This window comes from Odontomachus brunneus, unplaced genomic scaffold, assembly GCF_010583005.1.
Source record: "Odontomachus brunneus isolate Ranch 3 - 2012 unplaced genomic scaffold, Obru_v1 Obru_scaffold_047, whole genome shotgun sequence".
NCBI classification, from domain to species: domain Eukaryota; kingdom Metazoa; phylum Arthropoda; class Insecta; order Hymenoptera; family Formicidae; genus Odontomachus; species Odontomachus brunneus.
Window position 1 is genome coordinate 183,783 of NW_022639497.1, and position 22,419 is coordinate 206,201.

The 22,419-nt window shown below is 45.0% G+C and overlaps 1 protein-coding gene across 3 annotated transcripts in view; it reads left to right on the forward strand.

Moving 5' to 3' along the window:
* The window catches only part of LOC116844830 (fasciclin-3), a 381,741-nt gene that overhangs the window by 54,803 nt on the left and 304,519 nt on the right, over positions 1 to 22,419 (forward strand). The window lies entirely within an intron of this gene.

Below are 22,419 nucleotides of genomic sequence, written 5' to 3' on the forward strand. Positions count from 1 at the left end.
GGAAAATTGAAGTCGAAGGGAATCATTAATCACCAGTCGTCGTTCGAAAGTTCATGCAACTGCGCGAGCAGGTGCACTGGTCGACGCAGGTGCAAGGTGCGCGCGCGCACCCTCGCGACGCGACGCACCGGATTTCTTCCCATCCGGGACAGCGAGAGGTGCATTAATCGCACAGCCCGTCACTCCGCTCTCATAATCTACCGGGAACCGACATGTCGCTGGAGCATGTAGTAGGAGCTTCAGCCGACCCGAGGAAACAACTTTAAAGCTCGATATTAATAGGGGATTACGGGCAGGTACTCAATTTCCGGGACCAGCGTCACTCCCGAAAAGTTTCGGAAACGCCGGCCGAATATTAATGAACACGGTACCGCCGGTGCGCGTTTCTTAACCAACCGATTTTGTTACTTTCTCTCTCTCTCTCTCTCTCTCTCTCTCTCTCTCTCTCTCTCTCTCTCTCTCTCTCTCTCTCTCTCTCTCATCTTTTCGACGCGACGTAATTCAATTATCCTTCACGCATTTTTAGGTAGAGACGCACGTTATCATGTCACGTGAGCACTCTCCTATATGTTCTGTCGCGTTAAGATACGATAAATAAGCGTCAATTGAATCGCCGTCGATTTATTGAATTCGAATAGGTCGGTTTATTGCCGCATCTTTTATATTCCATTCGCGTATTGCTCGATATTATTGATTAAATCGATATTGTACACATTTAGCGACGTGCAAAAACGTCATGACGTTACGTTATGACACGGAGATATTTGGTAGGAAAAAAACACGAGACGACGCGATATCAACGTAATAACATGTTAATATTGTGCTTTTTGCTGAAATGCATTATTTAACAACGCACTCGTAAATGCACATACATTGAAATAAACGATAATCGTACGATAAACGAACGGTAACGTAATTCGTTCGTTACCGTACATTCTTGCAAATTCAAGGTTGCAAATTCTACGGTTATCGTACATTCTTGCAAATTCAAAATAAAATTTTATTGCGTCATATCAGGTTTTTCCCGTGTTTCGGAAGCGTCTGTTAATATTAATAGGGAATCTAATAGAAGAATTGTTTGTGAACAACGCAAACAACGAAATAAAACGTGCGTTTTTTCCGCGCAGGGAGACACAAAACAGGTACGGGTAAAAATGCAAGGGAAATGTTCATTATCTTCTGAAATCGCCGCATCGCGCGTATTGCGCCCCGACGTCACCCAATCGACCGCGCGATCGTTCAAATTGGATTGTTTCACACCGAAACGTACACGCGTTCAAACGGGTCCGATTGACAGCGAGCAGAAATTGTTTGACGAACGAGAACGATTACACGCGAATCAGCGCAATGCGGCGCGCGTCGTGTACGCGCTGACCGTCGTTAATGCCGACGCGTTCTCGGATAGTCGATATCCGCGCGTTTGGTTCAAGTGATCCGATCCCTGGCTTGGGTTCGAGAGGCAGATCGTATGTCTTCCTTAACATACTATACCGTTGTTGTTTGATTAGTCCTATTTGGGTGCGCGAGTTACAGGTCGGTTGCGTATTCGCGCTTCGGCAACTCCAGCATGATCTTTGCGCACGCTGAATGCATCGCTCTTACGATCAACCTAATCGGCCATAATTATCGATAGACAGGTGTATGTAAATTTGGCAACAACTTTACTAATCGATTTATTAAGGTATGCATCGCTTCTAAGTGGTTAATATGTAGCATTCATATTTATCACGTAGAGTAACGAAGTAAAAATATGAAACAAATGATTCAAATTTTCTCGAAACGATGTCGTATGAAATATAATATGAAACTCTGAGTTTTATTTTTGATGAATAATGTTGCTGCGCACACGACAAAACATTTACGTTATTAAATGATGCAAATTCGATAATTCATTCAGCACAATGTTTGTACATTAAGCTTTTTACTATTCAATACAATATATTTATTTTGTAAATATAATTTTAAAAATTGTAAAGTTTCCATCATCAATTGTTTCACAACGTGATAATCGTGAAAGTTTGCTCAGATAGATGTAAATTTGACAGATATATGTAAATTTGGCAGAAGCTCTACCAGTAAATTATTTATTATTACAGTTGCATCCTTTATGACTGCTACTCACATAAATATGCGAAAGAAATACGAAAATGTTGTCAAAACAATGTATCATGTGAAATTTAATATGAAAATCCGAGTGCAACTTTCAGCGAGTTCGTTGGTGCATCAATACAAAAAGAAAAATTACATTAATGTATGATGCATAAATCTAGTGATTTGGTGCAGATTAAAATTCAATACAGTATATGTGCTTCATAAATATCATTAGAAAGATTATAAAATTTCTACCGTGGATTGTTTCACGACGTGATAATCACGTGAAAGTCTATTTGTCCGTATACGTCTGTCGTTAATTGTGCCCGGCGCCATCGTATCGTATTGTAGCGTGCACGGTGGTCGAAAGTTTTCCGTCGGATTGATTGATGGCGGGAGACGAATTACTCGCTTCTTAGTTGGGAACGGGACGAGAAGTCTCGAATCGTTATTTCGCGTCGTTACGTGCGATCTCCTTTGAAGATCTCCCCGATTGACGGCGAAGTTGAAGGATTTCGTATGAAATAACGGCCACGTGAAGGCCGATGCGTCATTTTAGCGCTGTATCACGTTATTAACGTGGCGCTTCGTCATTGCGCGAGAAGAAAAAGGAAGAAAGAAAAAAAGTCTGATGCAGTCGATTCGTTATAACGTTCACGGTATCATAAGTTTCTCGTCCTTGAGCGCGGTATCGGCTGTCGATCGCGATATTTCGCGCTTCACGGAGTCAACGCGAGCGTTAGCTGCCTATAGCGTTTAGCGTTTAACGTCACGACGCCGTTACAGGGGACGTGATGACAGTGACTGTGCGCGGGAACGCGGTGACTTGGCGCGATCGCGCGGTAATGAAGTGCCATATTACGCCGGTAGACTGAACTTCGGCGGCTCGTCGGGCCGTAACCTCGTTTCTAATATGCGGCGAGTATTTATCGAATTAGCGTCACGGGGGAACTCCGATAACTACCTCGATACAAAGCGCGATATTGCCGCGACAGTGTGTCCCTCGAACTCCCGTCAGAGAGCTATCATACCTACGTGGGCGAGGCTTGCGCAGCGCGGATAACCGTGTCGTGCTTGCCTTATGAATAACATTGGCATTACTTAGGCACAATTAGATGACGTTGCTCGGGGATTCTCGCGTGTACACATAAAATGGGGAGGTAACAAAGAGGTCAATTAGAACTAGGTCGAAGGCAATGCGTTGGCGCGTACAAAATAAGGTTGAACCTCTCTGCTTTTTTCTCTTTCTCTCTCAATGACATCATAGAGTCTTGCACTTTTTTTTCGATACACTGGATGAGGCAATAACTATCGCCACCATGAAACGAAACAAGAATCAAAAGTGATCTTTAGATTTTCGAAGCTATTCTACTTGAAGAAAAGGCTTTTTGTGATAGTTGCGTTTTTTTTCTGGGAGTAGTTTCGGAAAATTTACTTTTGCTTTTTGTTTTAATGATTCTATTCAAGGTATTCATTGCCGAAAATGTTCAGAGTATCACGTCTTCAAATCTTCATTGATTAACGAATACTTTTAATTTTTACTGAAAGTAACGAATACTTTTAATCACTTTTATTTGCACCTCTGTGTCCCGCATCAATCTCGCCCGTTGTCATCCAACTTGGGCGAATCCTTGATTTTTGCCGTCGACCTGTCTTTGTGTTGTACCTGAAGTTTCTGCCGGCGAAACGCGAGATTAATACAGACGCGGTTGATGGCAATCCGTTGCAACATAACGATCGAATCTGCTGCCAAATTGCCAGTATGCCGCTATCATTTTGATTGCCGGTAGTATCGGTACGCGCGAGCAACCTTGATTCTGGCCTCGCATTGTTCACAGTCGAGTCACGTAATAATATAACGGATCGCACCCCCGTTGAAAAATGTAGCGTGCATTTGGCGGTGCCTTTTACGAAAGAATTTGCGGCTATAGCGAGTGCATCAACGTATCAAATATACAAGGTGCTCCTGAACTACGGTGGTGTGGTATAACGAGACGGCGGTATCCTTTATAAAATTCTGAGGGGAGCATTTGTAACCGCGCGATTCCGGCGTCTCGAGATTTCTACGTCGGAACGCTCTTCAGATGTCGGGAGGAAAATTGCTTACGCGGACTTTTACTTTGGCATACATTATTAAGACGTAGTAAACCGCAACGGGTAGAATTACGCGACGTCTCGGGAATAGTCGATGAATTATGTTTATTTAAGGATAGCTCTCGACGTCAGATTAACAAAAATATACGTCCAGAAAGAGAAACACAGATCTGAAGTATCTTGTGTAATACCGTCACATTTTAGTGTTTAAGTGAATTGCTTATTGCTTTATTGCTCATAAATATTGAGTTGTATAATATTTTGGATTTTTTCTGGTAAAATTAAATGTTTAAATCATATCATTATTATCTTGTGAAACAATGCGAAGCTTGGCGGAGGATTGTAGGTGAAAACGGCAGTAAACTAGATGCAATTTTTCCTCGTTATGGAAGAAAATGCAGTCAGCCATCATTTGTAACATCAAGATAGGGAAATAGCCTGTTTATCATATCTCGAGATTCTCTATCGATCCTTCAAGTTCGACAGTACATTTGCAGGACTAATGTAAGAGCAAAATTTTGATTCACAAAATTGAAATATCTTTTCTGACATCTTATATATGCCATCTAGGGCAGAACTGAAAATTTGGTTAATTCGTTCGCACGTAGGACGTATATACATATATGTATTACGTCCCGCGGTTAAGACGAGGAATGTCGATAAAAGACAAGACGCTAAAAATGAGGGCGTATGTCGCCCGAAAATGTGAACTGTAACACGAAAATATTGTCAAAGGAATTTCGTAGTCGCCTCATTACACTTTAATCCCGTCGGACTGTAAAGGGTTACGAATGGCGAGTTTAAATTACGCGGAAGGGCAGTTAGAAGGTACTACGGTTACTGCGTACGTAGCAGGGTCATCGATCACCGTGTCCAAGGCCCCGCGTTCTTTATTCGCGGAATAAATGAGATTCATTATGGCTCCGCGTGTGCGCCAGTCCATAAAAAGGGACACCGGCATTTTATTTATTAATACTGCGGTCGGTACGTCGCGGCCGGAGAATGCGCGATTTTTATCCGACTCTCATTTTCGATGCTCCCGAGCCACCCGTTTGTCTTCTGTGATGAGGCCCCCTATCGTATCTCATGATCCGCACTACGGAATTTTCAAATCATATCGGCATCGCCCCATCCTACAAATTCTTCGTGAACATTTTCATAGTAATGATTATCGATACAACGGACTATTATCGAAAAATTGACTCGCGATTATTCCGTAAACAGACGAAATCCATCAAGTTCGGAGCGCGCGGGGTTTTTAGGATTTGAATTCGTTATCAGTACCTTCTGAATTGCGACGTGACCGTGATTTTTCACACGACCAAATGCGTTAAATCGAAGGGAAATATGTGGTGGAAACTCGCCTTTTTTTCTATTTTCCAAGTATTACATGGTGGGCGACGATGGCACGGCGGTGGTGGCGGTGTGACGCCTTGCACATTCTTACTTTACATTATCGGCACGTGGGTCGTTAAATATTCCCCGGGATAAAATTTAATCAATTACGAAAGTAAAATGAGAAGAAACATTAAAACACGAATGGTAATTCCGCCTACAGAGCGCCCCTTTAATTTAACGAACATTCCTCGAGACAATTAGGAACTTTCGTTCCAGAACTTAGTTTTGACGCATGATGAATTAATCGGATTTTACTCATTACCACGTTCTTACGAGTAATCACCGTGTCTACCGTTTCTCAAAGTTTTTAATTATCCTTTCGCGGGACGGGGGAGAGGAGAGGACGGGAAAGCAGGGCGGGAAGAAACGGCACGTTGCGCACCTACGCGCCCTGCGCGGCGCGGATGCGAAGGACGACTCATTTCGCGAGAGTGCGCGATGCAAAGTACATTAACTTCTTATCGGCACGGGTGAGCCGATGCTTTCGCGAAAACGGTTGAAGGATTAAAGCGCAACGCGGATACCCTTCGAATCGATCGCTTCTTGTGCAGAGCGCCGCTCTGTTTTCGCATCGTCCCGGCATATAAACGCGACATTCCCGATATTTGCATTAATATTACTTAGGCGTGCACACAGTTCTATCTAACCGTGCAACGAGGTAGAAAGGCAGAAGGCGACGCGCACGAACGACGCGTTCCGTTTGTGAGAGAGAAAAGAAAGGAAAAAAGTTAGATCGAGGCTACCGGAGGATAATCATTTTCCGATACGTGACGAGAATGAACACGCACGCACGCACGCACGCACGCATGCATGCACGAGTTGTAATTATCGCGAGTGGAAACTCGCTTTACTAAGGTAATTGTATCGTGAAATGAGTTTCGTGAGAATTTGATGAAACTTGCTCTATATACACGCACAGCAAAATATTATCTAACCGGACGTGCAATCACAGAAAAAGATTGACCATACGAGAGCCGAACTATTTGCAACTAAAGTTGACACTTTTCACACATGTTCCTTGATGGAAGCGTGCTACTTTTCATTTCTACTTTTAAGGGGATACTGAAGTCGATGATGAACAATGTCAATAACGCAGAGACGATCTTTACTAATACAATCACGCTATTCTTTTCGTATTTTTTGTACATACAAAACTTACGTAAATATGTGTTGCTTTGTTTTACGATATTCAGCGTAAAATCTAACCACGCAAACTTTTCCGATATTCTTAAACTTGCGAATTCAGATGCGAAGGTGCAGCAATGTTCTTCATTTTTCTGTTTGTAGCATCCACATTTTCGGTATATGCAAGCTGCAAAATTCTTGGATCAGGCAAATATTACTGACAGCTTGAGATTTTATATTAAAAAATTTTTTCGTTTTGGTCACATAAATTGAATAATACCCCTATTTATTTTTGCACACATTCTTATTTATTTTTGCATACTTTCATTGTGTAAAAGCATTTATAATTTTGTACAACCAATATGATGTAAACTTTGCAAAACAATATCAGTATTCTGTTGGTAATGTTTTCAATATCCTCTTAATATCTTCGAAACTGTACGTGAGGTTTTGATGAAAAATCACGATATCAACGACTGATATATTAATATTATACACAAATTTCGTGTGCCTCTTTTTATTATCTTTTTATCTGTATATTTCTATTAGATAAAGTGATGCATAAAATGAAGTACTCATCAGAAAAATAATAATTCTCTTTCTCTCTCTCTCTCTCTCTCTCTCTCTCTCTCTCGTATTGTAACATTGTGTGTGTGTGTGTGTGTGCGTGTATTCATCTCAACTTCACCTCAAATTAATAGTAACTTAAATTGTGAAATGAATGTGTAGAAACTAAATATATAGTAATTTAGTTTAATAAGTGGTAAATTTATGAGTGAAACGCGCCCTCGATGTGCGACACTGAAAATATGACGTCCAGCGATACGATTACCTGAAATTTTCCGTAATGTTACTTAAATGCTCATCATTATGCGCACAGGCGTATTTTCCTCTCACGCGCTCACTTGACTCGGTTATATTGTCTCAAAAAGCACGTTCCGTTCTCGTAACGAATCTCGCCGGCAGACACGAACGGCCACTGAGATTATCCGTCTTTCTCGTTGCGTTTATTCTTCCGCAGGGAAATACTTGCGAATATCGAAAAGGTAGGACTCGTCGTAAGGAGAACCGGGGTCTGTCGTTTCGAAGCTACTCGGCAAATTTCCTTCCTTCCACGGCGATCGTCCTCGATGCGCCGGTAATGGAAGTCTCGTTTTTCGGCTGCTTTCCGCTCGGTGGGTTGAAATCGTCATTGAAAATCGAGCGCCGGATCCATTCCACGTGAGAGAGCAACGTTCAGAGAGAAAGGCAGAGACAGGGCCGGAAGGAAAGAGGGAGAGAGAAAGCGGGGGAGAAAATCGTGCCGCGGCGTCGAAAGGAGGATAAGAATTTTTGCGCGGCGGCGAAACGAAACGAAATTGAAATGTGGCGCGGACGCAAAACGGCTCGATGCTCGGGCGGAAAACCGACGGCGGAATCTCGAAACGGCTGAAATATCGACACATCCGATGCAGGTCGCGGATATATTTACCCGGTGCCCGGGTTACCGGCGCGCCCGCTCTATTTTTTCCCTTTTTTTTTACGATCGCTCGGTCCCCTGAATTTTTTATGGCGCCGGCATTTACATATTGGAATATCCCCCGGAGCACTAGGCCGAATTGGGCCGAAATAACTCTCGCTCGCGCGTCTAAATTTCGAGCGCCGCAAGCTGTTACGATACGCGGATACGTTACGCGGGCCTGTAATTGCTTCTTTCCCGAGTGGCCGCGTTCTCGCCAAGTTGGCTCTTTTGTCCCCTCGGGCTTTCGACGCGGATACATCGGAATTTGATCATTTCGTTACTTCTCAAGCACAGAAACGTGTATACGTGGAAATATGCGAGGCGAGGCGACTAGAGTGCGACCGTGTACTGTATACCTGTGTATGGGAAATTTACGGGATGGGCTCGTTCTCTATAGATCTGTTTCAAACGAGATCCGTCTTTCTACTACTGCATCCAGCAATTCATTGTCCATTGATTCTTTTCTATTGTCAAGTGATTAAATACTATTCACTCCAGTCACACGATTCTTCCCCTGTTATTCCGTGGAATTTTGCGTCAATTTTTTTTGTAAAAGGTGATGAAACTCAGGGTACCTTAAAGTTATCTGCGATTACCTGCCGCGTTTTTGTAACGGATCTTCATGTTTTAGCAAGGAAAGAAGAAAAGATCACCACAGTCGCAAGACGGCTTCTTTTCTTGTACTTTAGCCTTCGAAGAATTCCTCACGAAGACGAGAGCTCGGCTATTTCCCGTGAAAATTGTACCCCCTTGTACATACATATTTCATTCGAAACGGCGTAAGCCGCAGGCCAAGGGAGACATTTCTTCGCTCTCCTCTGCGCGCTGGCTAAGTTGCCTCGAACTCGCCTGAACTTCGTTCGTCTTAACCCTTCGCAAGGCCAGCTCTTTCGCACGTTTCCCTTTGCAGTTCAACTCTGATAGTTTAGCTTGCAGACTTGTCTGCGCGAAGTGTTTCGTAACTATCGTATTATTTATGAGCGATAGATTCCTCCTCTCCCCTTACTCGACAACTGTCACAGTGTCTTTCAATCTTCAACATGGATTCGAGTTTACGACATATCCACGATACATGCAATATGATCTTTCGTGAAGGATCCTACCCCTATCCTACCCCTTTTCAACTATCAAAATTCTCCACGCGAAAATGTATCTCTTGATGATTTTGCGATTATCGATTGGAACATATTCGGACCGCGATATACAAAAATGTTCTCTCGAATCTTCCGCTCTTTCCACAACGTAACGCTCGTACCTTAAAAGTACCCATCTCTCTTTAAGCTCTACTTATTTATTAGCTCGCTCTTTTATGTCTCATTTTCACTCTTTATCTCCAAATTTCCAAAAGATATCGCTACTGCTCGTTTAGCGACCGCTGCTCCGTAACCGCGTCTCCCCCTTGTCTCCTCGCGTCTCGACTGTCCGTTTTTTAAAATCCATTTATTTATTAGCTCACTTACGGGGCTTTAACTTCTGGTCTCATGCATATATTCTATGCGAGCTCGCGGTGATGTACCGTTGGGTGTCGCGCGCATGATTCATACCAGTGCACGAAGTTCACTCGCTCGTAAGTATGCTCGCTTTTACGGGACTCCATGGGGATCCACCCATCTCGGACGGCGGAATTCGCGAGGAATTGCCAGAATTCATTACCACCGTGATTGCATCTCCCCCGCGACGTATTACCGATTTCTTGCAGATCAAGCTGTACGTCGTGTCGAAAGCGTCAGAACGGCCAATCAAAATTCGTACGTGCCGATGAGAATCGCGGTTGATGCTCTCTTTCTCTTTTTCTCTTTTTCTCTTTTTCTATCTCCCTTTCTTTCCCGTATGTTTTTCCCGTCGGAATGAAGTTTCCAGTCACGAGCCGCTCTTTTTTTATGACGGCACGTTTAGAAAGCTGCGTTATTGCACGTGGTGGATTTGAAAAAAAAAAATGTTCTACCCGTGCGCGCGTGCTTGTAGTCCATCAAAGTATATAGAGCGCGTTCTGCAAGTGACTTTTTTTCTTTTTTTCTCGTTTTTTGCCAGCAAGTACTCAGCTCTCTTTTATGCCTCGTCGTATCGCAATAATTAAAGTCCAACGGTTAGTAGCCGTGGATTAAAAGACGGCTTTCCCGGTTGTCGCAGCTCGTGTTAAGTGCCTGAGAAAGAAAATATCGTGGGGAATTGCGTGTCGCGCAGTCACTAGTGAAATCCCAACTAGAAAATGGGACATCACAGAACTCGCTGTGAAATTTACACAACTTCTTTGCAACATGCATACCTGCTCGACAAATGCAACTTTCAACTATTCGCTAACTTTTGTATTAATTTAACTTCGGTATGTAATAATCACTGCGATATGAAAAGAGAATTAAAAATTTTCACAGCAGAGTCTACATGCTTTTAACGAGGAAATCAAGTTTAAAAATTTGGAAACACAGTTTAACGTAAAATAGACAGATATATCATTAAAATTTATTGAACTTAATAATAATTGACTTACATTTGTATTAATAATCATTACGGAGAAAGTTTTATAGTAAAAATTATCATAGGATTTTGTAACTGAGGAATAAATTTACATTTTGCAATATTCTATATAAATATGTTTTACATAATTTACTATCTTTTCATTTCATATATTTATATGAACTTATATTTTAGAAGTTACTTATATTTTAGCAACTGAAGTGTGTGTGTATGTGTGTGCTATTAAAACACTCGTTAGGTTTCTAACGAAATTTACCGTATGCCTTAGCAAGACAGATTTTACTGACAATAAATTTCTAGACTACTAAAAATACTAATGGAATTGAAAGAAATTTATATGAAAAAAAAAAAATTATAATATTCTTTCCGTGTACTTGAAATTTACTTCAAGTGAGATGTTCAGATTTGTGTTTAGCGTTAGATGTGAGTTTTTTAGCTAAATCACGATTATAAATCCAATGTCATGCATACATTATATGATGCAAAGAAGAAAACCCACACCTCAACTCAAAATTTAGATCACAGTATCTCGCGTGGGACAAGCTTCAAGTAACAACTGTTAATACAAACCTCATGGTCCGATGATTTCGAAATGTGCGCGTGCGTTCGAGCTCGCCGATCTGCAGAGGCTTAGCTTTACGAATGTCAGAACTGTGACATTATCTGATAGCTTTGTTCTCCGCTACGGAATTATCCCGTAATGCGAAGTCGCGTTTAATTGCTCCGTCCAGTGACGTCTCCTGGCCGACCTTAGGAGCGACGTTCGCTGAACGAGCGATTAGCAGGCTTGTCGTGGTTCACGGACACGAGCGTGTTCCGTTATAGTACGCTCGCACTCTGGCCACTCAGCACTCAGTTTCAGCGGTCGGCTATACATGACCAGCATATCGTTTGTAACGTTCGCTCGATGAATACGTAAGCGGGAATTTTTGCTATATCGTCGATAAACGCGTATGAGTATTCCGAGTCTCTCTCGGCTGTGTAGCAAAATATTTTCATCTGCGAATTTTTTTTTTTTTTGGTCGACTGGTTTGCGGAGTTGTCGATTGTTCCCGACGGTTGCGCCGCAGGGCGCATTATTGTTTATCGTAGTTTTTTTCTGTTTTTAATCCGAAATATTTTTCGTAAATAATAACATCAATGTAGTCCCTTTTCCTCGTAATTAACTTCTTAACGAAAATTTACTTAGATGTTACTTTTTTCTTGAGTCATTGCAAGTTTAAATTTAAAGTTGAGCACATAGTGAATCGAGTTACTTATCATTTCTTTCGCTACTAATTTTGTTTTTCTAAGATACAATTTTTTTTTACTTCTACTTTATTAAATGTATCAATATAATGTAATTTTGGAGAAAAATTAAAAGTTTTGTGTTTAGCGTCAAAGAAATAGAGTCGGCACACTGGTGTCCCACTGGGGTTTTTAGGAGGTGATATTTGTCTCAGTGATAATAAGCAGAGTGATAGCTGATATATTATGAATGCCAAAAGAGTTGTTTCAATTGAATAAGGTTAATTATTAATAATGAGGCAAACACATGTTCCACTAGTAGCGGAAGGGTTAAGGTGACGTCAAACTTGCGTAATGCCACGCGAGGAATCCTCTGGTTGCAACCGGTTTCGCCTCGTTATATAACGTACGCAAATATTTCTTTCTTTCATTCAAGACTTCATTTGCAAGCGAAAAAATTTACGTCAATGTAACGTTGCATACCGACGCGCGAATCCTTTGATACTCCGCGTATCATTGTTTCCCGCATCTAGCTGTCGTTTTCGGCCGGAGTAATGTCGCGCGTTTACGTAAGGAATATCAATTAAGGCGCGTTACATGAGGCCCGACGAAATTTCTAAAAAATTCGAGGTGCTTGTCGCGAAAGTGTCTTGTTGTCTGGGAAGCTTCCGCGAGAGCGCGACGAGAATTGATAAAAAAACAAAAGCGTTTTTGCTGGCGGCGGCGACGGTGGAAAGAAAAATGTGTACTTTAAGAGCCCTTCCTCCATTTGCCTTTGTGGTACGTCGCAAAGGGTAACCGCATCGATCGAAAGGAAGTGCGAGTGCAGTTACAGAAATTTCAGCACGCAAAGGTTGATCGACCCGCGGTTTCGCCTTACGTGACGCGTCTCACCCGCGAGCGTAACCTCAAAAAGAAGAACGAAAAAAAAGAAGAAAAAAGGAATGAAAGAAGAAAAAAAAAAATACGCGTAACATTTTCTTTCGTACGGTGAGACAAAAGCTCCGTTTCCTCTCCAGTCTCCGGCGAACCGCCCGAAGGCTTCCGACAAAACGACAAGGGGGAAGCTACCGCTCTTTCTCGACGCGACATGGAATCGTCATGAAAGCTACCTCGAGCGAGAATAAAACCGCTAACGATACGTTAACGATTGAATGACGTCCGCGTTTCCGACGAATAATTACATTTCGTGTATAATTACACGAGCGCGATGTGTGTGTCCAAAACGGGATACGTTCTATTTTTGAGACGAAAAGTTAACAACGTTGTACTCTGCCTCGGTCGCGAAAGATTGATCGTTCTGTGATCGCGGAAAGTCATGAATGGCACACGAGGTTTTTTGTAACTTCAAAAAAAGATGAGAAGTTTGACACGCGGAAACGTACATTTGTCACATGTAAGTGCGCGAGCACGTGTGACGCCTTCCTTTTTTTCTTGTAGCGCGAAGTAGGCCACCGCGAAAATGTTAATCCGCGCAAACGCGGAAAGAGCCAAATCGAGATAATTTCGTCGAACGCAATTATGCCGGCATAATTGCGCCGCGTAACGACACGTACGTGTATGCATAATTGAATTCTGATTTCCATTCGCCGAAACATTCTGTAACGAATGCGCGCGCGCCTCTCCTGCCGGTAATCTATTTCGAAAATGCCCCGCAATTAGAGGCCCGGTGCCAAGTGGCGGAAAGTAAATCACGTCGCGGCACGTCCGCATGCATCCCGTGGTACGTTCGCGACGAAACGCTGTTCGGCCGCGGTCGCCGATAGAGAGTGTGACTCTTTGTTTTTGCCTCTTCTGGAGTACATCGTTGCGGCGTTGGCCGGAGGCGGACGGAAAAACGCTTTAATTTACCTGCGGCCGGCGGCGTGGTGACGACGAAAAAACGTCGGTGCGGTTTAATCAACGTAAATACCATCGGTGCTGAGGAACGGGAGTGAGGGAACGGGAGTGTGGCGACGGGGGAGGGAAGGGTGGTTTGCGCCGCGGAAAAAAAGCCGCCTCCCTTTCGTGGCTCGCGCTCGCGAAAAATCGAAGAAGCGGCGCGGCGGCGCCCCCTCCCCCTTCGCCCCGCGCGATCCCGCAATTTTTACGGTCGTTTCGGGCGGATTAGCTCCCGCCGTCTGAATTTTGCGGCTATCACGTTGCGGTCTTTTTAATTAGCGGCAACACCGGGGTGTACCGTTGTATTAGCTCGCGGTGATGATACCCTCTTTCTCCCGGCGCGACGTCGACGCGCGGTCTTTTTTGCCGTCGAGATTTAATCGCGCGTGTGTGTTGTGTGTGTGCCAGCGAAAGCAAATAAACGACGAATTATTGAGCAACGGGCCTTTTCAATTCTCTCTGTCTCTTTTTATCCCTCTCTCTCCCTCTCTCACGGTTGGTCTTTTTCTTCACTTTTTCATTTAATTCCCTCGGCCAGAGTCAAAATTGGATAAAAAGATGTGTGCATCACCTCTTGCCGTTACTTGGCGTCTACGCGACGCGTAACCCTTTTCTCGCGCTCGGCATCGCGCTAAGTTACGAATATGGCCGTTTATGATACCGGTACGTATGCATACCATATCATTAATATCGCGAGGCTCTCACGTGGGCGGACGTTATGGCGCGATTACCACTTCCACCACACGGGACACATCGTCGAGGATTAAATATTCAAAGTAAGATTCGTATTTTTGAACTGGGCGTGCCACAGGACAGTAACGAGTCGCTCCGTGGATGTAATAATATGCTTGTTGAATCTCCGCGTCGGTCGTCTTGCAAGCACTGAGCGGAAAAGTTATCAAACCACGCGGTGTTTATCGAAATTTTTGGTGGCTAACCGACGATGCGCGAGAGAGGAGAGACCTTTGTGCTTTCAACAATATATTCCTTTGAATTAACTACGCTCATCGTAATTGAGTTGATTTTTACGCAAAAGAGGCTGTCCTTTCGTAAATTGAATAAGAAAATTCCACAGTGTCTCCTAAAGTGAGAGACAATTGTAGGAATGAGCTGCTGGACTAATACTTTTCAAATCGCATCACTAATCAAAACACAAAATTTACCAAACATAGTAGAGTTGTCTCATCTTATCTAGATAAAAAAGGATCATTAACAAGTGAACAAAATCTACTCTGACTCAAACAGAATTCTGGTAACTTGAATCGGGATTTTCTGGTTCGTTCATATTTCACCAGAGATTTCGTCGATTTAACCAAACGTTTTTCTCGTATATTAAACTTACACTGAGCTTTCAAAACATACAGATATTAAAAAGTTTAGGTTGAAAATAGGACTAAAGTTTCGATTCAGGGAGATGTAAAAAAAAAAAAGAAAAACGAAAGACCAAGACTCATTTTTCGTAAAACTTTGTCCAACGTAATTGCATCTGAACGTGAAACGCAAGTTTGTCGCGGACCTTTTTCGAGGGTACCGGGTGTCGGCGCGAGAGTCAACACGATGATTACAGCGTACCACGACGGCGTCCGGAAGCGGGGGAGGGCAAGCAATGACCTTAGCAATCGACGTGGTAGAGCTCGCTTCCTCGATGACCATCGCTTGTACTGATAAGGCTTGGTGCCGTGGATGATTCTCTTTCCCTTCTCTCTCTTTCTCTCTCTGTCGCCTCTCTCCTCTTCTCGTTTTACGATAAGATAAGGAATTCTTTTCAATTCATCTGTATCGGAGCGAATCCAAAATTGGCTACCGAGGAATTAATAAGGCTACATCTGGCATCGATTGTACGCTTAAACCCAGATATGGGAACGCGCGGTTGAGCAGGAGTATATTAAAGAGGAAGAGGTCGTTGGCCGTGCGGACGTATCGAGGTACGAGTGTAATGCGTTAGTACACGCAGTTAAATTATAGTTATTCCATATCGCGTAGAACACACACAGAAACTGAAGAATATCCGCCGGCTTACACCACTAATTACGGCGAGCGTAGCCAAGATGATGCAATAAGAAAGTTGGGAATAGAGTATACAGCTGGTTTTGATGAGAGAAAGCAGCTACCGACTACCGGCGGTCGTGTGCAAACACGTTGGTACATCTTAATGACTAAATAAATTATTCGCGGCGCAGCGCGCGGGCACAACACAATTTGGAGAAAAGGGCGGCGAGTCGTCACTTGGGCCTTTACTCTTTAAACTCTCTTGTTATTGATAAAAGTGCCTCTAAATATGACTGAAAGCCAATCAGAAAGCTTATTTAGAGCTACATTTAGAGACACTGACATCGACAAAGGATTGAATTCAAAATGAGTTCCTTGGAGAAGTATGCAGAGACCGACGAGTTTCGTTTTATCAAACAGGCAATTACATTCAACGGCGCGAATGAACACGTACTATCGCGGCGTTATCGAACGCGGAATTGTCGTGGCAATCAATGTCAAAATTGATACTTTCGCGAATGAAGAAAATAAAGATCGGGAGGGGGTGGTCGTTCGATTTCGCATCGAATTAAGCTGCGACTGATAGCAGCTGTCGGATAATTTCCGTCGCCTCTGAAAATCTACCATTCGCCGTGAATATATCGGCTGGGTGGTCGTGAAGGTATTAAAATCGCGCGTTCATTCCTCGGGAATATGGTTCGTAGCATTGGAAAAAGTGTAAACGTCCGATATAATCGTGCGCGCGATTCGAGGCAACGCGGATGCATATATCATCTATAGTCGGATTCCACTGTCTAAATATTTTTCCTCTCGCGGATGATTAGTTACGCCCCATAAACATGCCGCGATTTGATCGAATAATTTCTCCGCTCGCGCGCGGGCGTTTTATTTGCATTTCAGTATTCAGAAATGAAAGGCGCGCGCGAAACGAATTTTCGTCGGTCGATCGGTCGATCGGTATCCCAAGTTCGATACCGCTTTATCGAGACGAGGCGTGGCGCATGCGTTGGCTTCGAAATGAACGTTCCTCGCGCGTGCGCGCAAACATCGGAGAATAAATAAAAGAAATAGCTAATGGGAAGTTCCAAGCGCTGTGCTGACTTTCGTGGCGTCGTACTGCGGCTCACAATGCCGGCTGCGCGATTAGCCGGTCTTATCTCGCGCTCCGTGAGTGCTTCAAACTACCGACGCGAAAATGCGGTCGGCCTGCCACGACGACGTTCTCCGGGGACGTATTTTCCGCCCGCGAAGGCCTCGAGGAGAGCGCGGAAAATGCGAGTGAGGAAGGAAGCGAGAGGTGGGCGCACAAGCGACGAAGATGCGGCAGGAACTATACCGGGTGGGACGGAACGGGGGACGTTTGCGGGAAGTAAGACGGATTGAGTCGCGTTTCACGGCGGAAAAGATCAGAACGGGCGGGAGAGAACGAAAGAGGACGAGAGAGAAAGATAGTTCAAGAGAGAGAGAGAGAGAGAGAGAGAGAGAGAAAGAGAGAGACGAGTCGGTGAGATCGGCGAGTCGGCGGAGGGACGAGAGGCAGAAGGCGGGAGAAAACGACGTGCATTAACGATATGATGGACGGCGGACGCGGACTCTGTCTACGATACCTCCATCCGACGTCGTAATGCGCGAAAGAGAGCGCAGGGGGGAACGTATCCATTCGACGCCCACGCGACGAGCTGCTTTCAGGAACGATCTCCCAGCTCGAAAAAGAACGTAAAACGGGATAAAGTATGCGCGAAAGTACGAGCAACTCCCATCGCACGACGACTCCCGGCACGTGCTCGTGCGCGGCGAGACGAATTAATCCCCGTGTTAAATTTCATATTCCGCGTTGCAGCGCGGAAAATCGGCAGCCGTTCTTACGGTGAAATTTCGCGATCAGCCGGTATCAATAACGCGTTATCGGCAATCGCGCGAATCGCATCCAACGAGGACGTTTCCACTTGTTTCGCGTTAATTCGCGACTCCCAAGAGAGCCGCGGGTAGCGGCCAGTTGCTCGAGCCCTTCGATTGCGATCGTGCACGGTTAAAGGTCGACTATTCGCGCGGTATGAAACCTTGCCTCTCTTTCTTCCCCGCGTTGCCGCAAGCGCGTACGTTTTGCACGCAGCGGGGCAGCAGAGGAGGAGGAGGGGTCCCGATAAGGGGCCACAAACGAGCGGCTTTATTACGCAACCGTAACAGGTTGCCGGTTATTGTAAGGCAAAACGGGGAAGCACGCCGGGAGGCGCAGCGGGAAGGGCGCGCAGAGCGGTACCATGCCACTCAGCGTTATTGCGGAATTACCGTGTATGTACGTACGTCGGAACGCAAATAGGGCCTGCACTCGATCCCGAGTGCACGACCCCGGCATGACTTCGCCTCCGCTGCCGCCTCCGCTGCCGTCGTCAATGCGGCTTCGATATCGTCGAAGATCGCTAACGCCCCGATACGGATCGTCGTCTCGTCTCGTCTCGGGATCGGCTTCATATCAGCGGAAAAAATCGCTCGTTGTTTGCCCCGTCGCGTTTCGCCAGCGCGACGAATTACCGTCTATTGTCGCCGTGCTCGCCGTGGGCGGATTGTCGTGCGCGGAAGATGCGGATCTATAATGCGCGAATTTTCTTATGTGCGTCAGGTCGAGCGCGCTCGTCGGATTACATGCAAATCCGTGATGTTGGTGTGAATTCGCCAATGGTAACAAACTTTCTGCTGCGCCGAACTGTTAAGTAACTTACTAACTACTTTACGAAATATACGGATGGATTAACATTACTTGGTAATATTACTTGGTATCCGGAGTAGACGTACCGCCGCGCCGCCCTCTCTTAACTCGTTTTGGCCGCGCTCTGATTTATTGGGGCCGTCGCGCGGGGGTAAATCGTTTTGTTTATCAGCGGCGTGGATCTCTTTATCGTTGGCGATGCCGTTACGTTCGTTCTTTCAGCGATAACTGCGATAACGTCACGTTCACCGACGTGATCGAAAGGAGTGTAGGAAAGTGGCGCGTGTTTTGCATTTGGCAGCGCGCACACACACGTCCTCGCACAGTATTCCGACAGCGCGACTGCCGAAGACCGTTCGTGCGTACAAGTCGCCGCGTGACTCGTTAAAATATATGAGCGATTACGGGACATGGCCCGTGTGGTAGTTCGATATAGCGTGACGCTCCTCGCGCACCGAACACACGCCCCGATATCTCGGTTAATCCCCCATCTCGTATTCGCTGATTATTTTCTCAGACCGCGACTCAATTCCGTATGGAAAACACGACGGCGCGATGCAATAGAACGGCAAGGCAACAGTAACAACGCTGCGTTTTATTATCCGCGACAATAATACGCTGTGCGGCGGTAACTTTCGCAATTACGGGCCATAACGGGCAGACACATGGTCCCACTCAAGGATATGGCGCTCAACGGCGTAGCCGTTTTAGAAACTCCTCTTAACGGACTTCCGGCAGTAGCCTCCACGGTAACGTTATACTCATCGTCCGAGAGCGCTTCTCTGAAATGTGAAACGCGCGGCGCGCAGGTGAACGTCATTAGAAGCTATAGAACTTCGCGAACGACGAACGCGGTGTCACTCTAGCCCGATGATTGATAGTGAAAATGAAACTAGCGAAGCAAATCAAATTTCACCTTCATTTTAGATTTTCTCTCGAGGAGAAACATTTTTCACCCTCTAAGTGTGGCGACCAGGGTCATTTGTGGCTAGGTTGTCCCACGAAGCGTTCGTTTCTCGGAGTGTTTTTGTTCAAAAATCATCAGAAATAAGATACTAGCACAATATGTCTCTCACAAGAAAGGTATATGGTCTTCAACTAAAGGAGGGATAAAGAAAGTTTCAATAATTCTCAGAATTTTTTTCGAGCACTCCATAGGCACGAAAATAGGGGAAGGCACTAATGACTCTGGTTGTCGTTTCGAAGATAACAAAAATACTTTGTCACTCGAAAGGTTGTAAAAAGCTGATATTTTCCAAGATTTCTCGATTCGTGAAAAACGTTTGCTCTCAAGCCGCGACATTTCGCCTCTTTAGTGAATAATCAAAATAAAATTTGTCATTTCCGTATCAAGATTTTCCTGTACACGACAAGCTGTGAATCGTTAAAAAGCAACGAGAGATTCGCATGCCGATATTACCTGAAAACGAAGCGCATTCCTGCCGCTCGATTCACACATTTGCGAGTTTTATTGAAACGCACGCCGCTCGAAACCGAATTTCATTCATAAAGCGTGCCCGATAAAATCGCCATTCCCCGAGCGACAACGGCCGCGCGACGGCCGACGTCTGTTATCGATTATGCGGGCAAACTTATTAGACTGCGATTAGCCGTTATTCGCACGCAACACGCTGACCCTGTTTCCCCCGATGGCGAATCCACATGTGCACACATGATCAGCCGCAAACCGACGGTATCCCTTGTCGCAGACGTCGCTCCCCCACCGCACCCGCGACCCTATCCCTTGGCCAGTGTACATAGGTTGAATACATACGCACGCGTGCGTGACCGCCGTTGCGTGTACTTTGGACTATCCAATGGGATTGCGGACGCGAAATGCGTAAGCAGCCTGACGTGCATACGCTCGCTCGCACGAGTGTAGGAAGTGCAGCTCGCGCCACGTTATAAAGCTCACAACGCAACTATTTGTAAAATATACGAGTCGTGAGACCGGCTGTGAAATTTTTTTCACGAAAGTGTCAGCACCGCGCGTTCAGTGTATCTCGGCCCTCGTTACATTTTGATATAATTTCAATTTGAAGCCAGAAGTCTCTCGCGGACCGGGAAATAATGTTACGCGACAGACCCGCAATTAAAACGCCGAGTTGAAAATAATTCGCGCGCGTGAATCCTTTGATATATTTTATGTAGAATTACATTAGCGTGCATAATACAGGGATAATGAGGCACGGGACGTATCGCCTGTGTTGCCTCCATGACCTAGACCATTTATGGCGCGATCCTCACCCGCGGCACATTGAAATGTTAAAGTCGCCCTCTTTGCGCCGCGTCGACTTGTCGTGCGCGCTACCGTCATTGAAATATTAAATTCTATTATTTTAGCGTATATATGGGACGCACAGCGTCGCGCGACACGCTGCGGACGTCTCGCTGCTTTCAGACGCGGCCGCCGGTGAAATACGACCTGCGCGCTCCGCTCCACAGCGACGCATTCTCCTATGCATCCCTGAGAGCGTCTCTGTCTCGAACGCCCGACACGTAACCAGACGCGGCGTAGCGACGTATGCATCGTGACCCGCAAGGCGAAACGTGCGTAACGCATGGCTCGCTGCGCGCGGACCGTAAACTCGCCCCCGCGCGACGCACACGTCGGGCTACCATCTGTCCCCCTGTGGCGGATCCCTCTTGGATCCAAACCGATCGCCGGATCGTGTATTTAGATTCCCGGAAACGTCGCGCAAATCGCACCTGAATTACTCGCCTCGTAACTTTCGCCGGCTCGCCGTGCGTCACGGTGGACATATTAACGTCGGATTCGCGATGATTTATGTACAGCCACGAGAAAGTTCGCGCGACCCCAAGTTCGTCACGCTAATTAATGGCCCCGTTAATGGCCAATCGATCGAGGTTACGTCAAGGTAGACCAATCACCGCGCAATGCGACAGATTGCCCGCATAAGCATGACGATCCCGAGCCGTATCTGACAGCATTACATCCGCCGACCATATCTATGCGATCAGATTTATTTGATGTCGAGCACGTGTGTCTCTTGGGCACAAAGATTTATTGCGCTTCGCGCCAATGCGGAATGATGTTTAATGAGTATGGACGGAGAATTTATTTCGGTTCTGCGAGACGAACGCATTAATCTTATTTGCCATTACAAAATATGTACGTCATAACGTACTGCCTTAAAGTGAATTAGTAAAAATGTTTCTGGTTGAATAAAAGAAAATATCTTTCATCGATGATCAGTGAGTATTCACAAATTTCCAGTAAAAATACTCATTCTACTGCTCCGTCTTAGTTCTCGCTGATTTTGACCGGTAGAAGTATTTCACTTCAAAATCACCTGTAATATACACACAAATTCGTTATGTTCAACTTCGACTTTTTGTATCTGCGACGAAGGAATTAACGGCTTCCATGCGCCTTGCGTGCAATGGCACTGTCGTGCTCGCAAAGTGTTCGCAAAGTGCATCAATATAATGGGAATGGTCGCTACTATTAACTGATCCTTTCAGCGACATTTTGCTGATTACAGTGCTGTACTTGCAACTGAACTAGCAGTTATAAATATACTGTACAAATATACTGTATAAATATACTTTATGGTAATTACTTATTACCATAAAGAATACAATGATTGTACTTTAGATAATACATTGTGAAATTTTGCTGGTCAAAATCGCAATGGCAGCTGATTACCGACGGTTCCCGTTAATTAGTAATTCTCTCTGCGGTCTTGCGAGTAGAAAGCAATTAATAATGCGCTATTTGATGCATCTACAAGCGCACTCCTAGGAGAATACACTCTCGAAGCTCCGCTCTCTTTGTTTTACCGCGAGAATATAATGTACTGCATATGGCGGAGTAATCATGAACAGCTTTATGGAGCGGTGAATCAGCCTCTCTATATATCTCGCGCGTATCTATATCTCGTTCAGTAGTCCCTTCCAGAAACAGGGG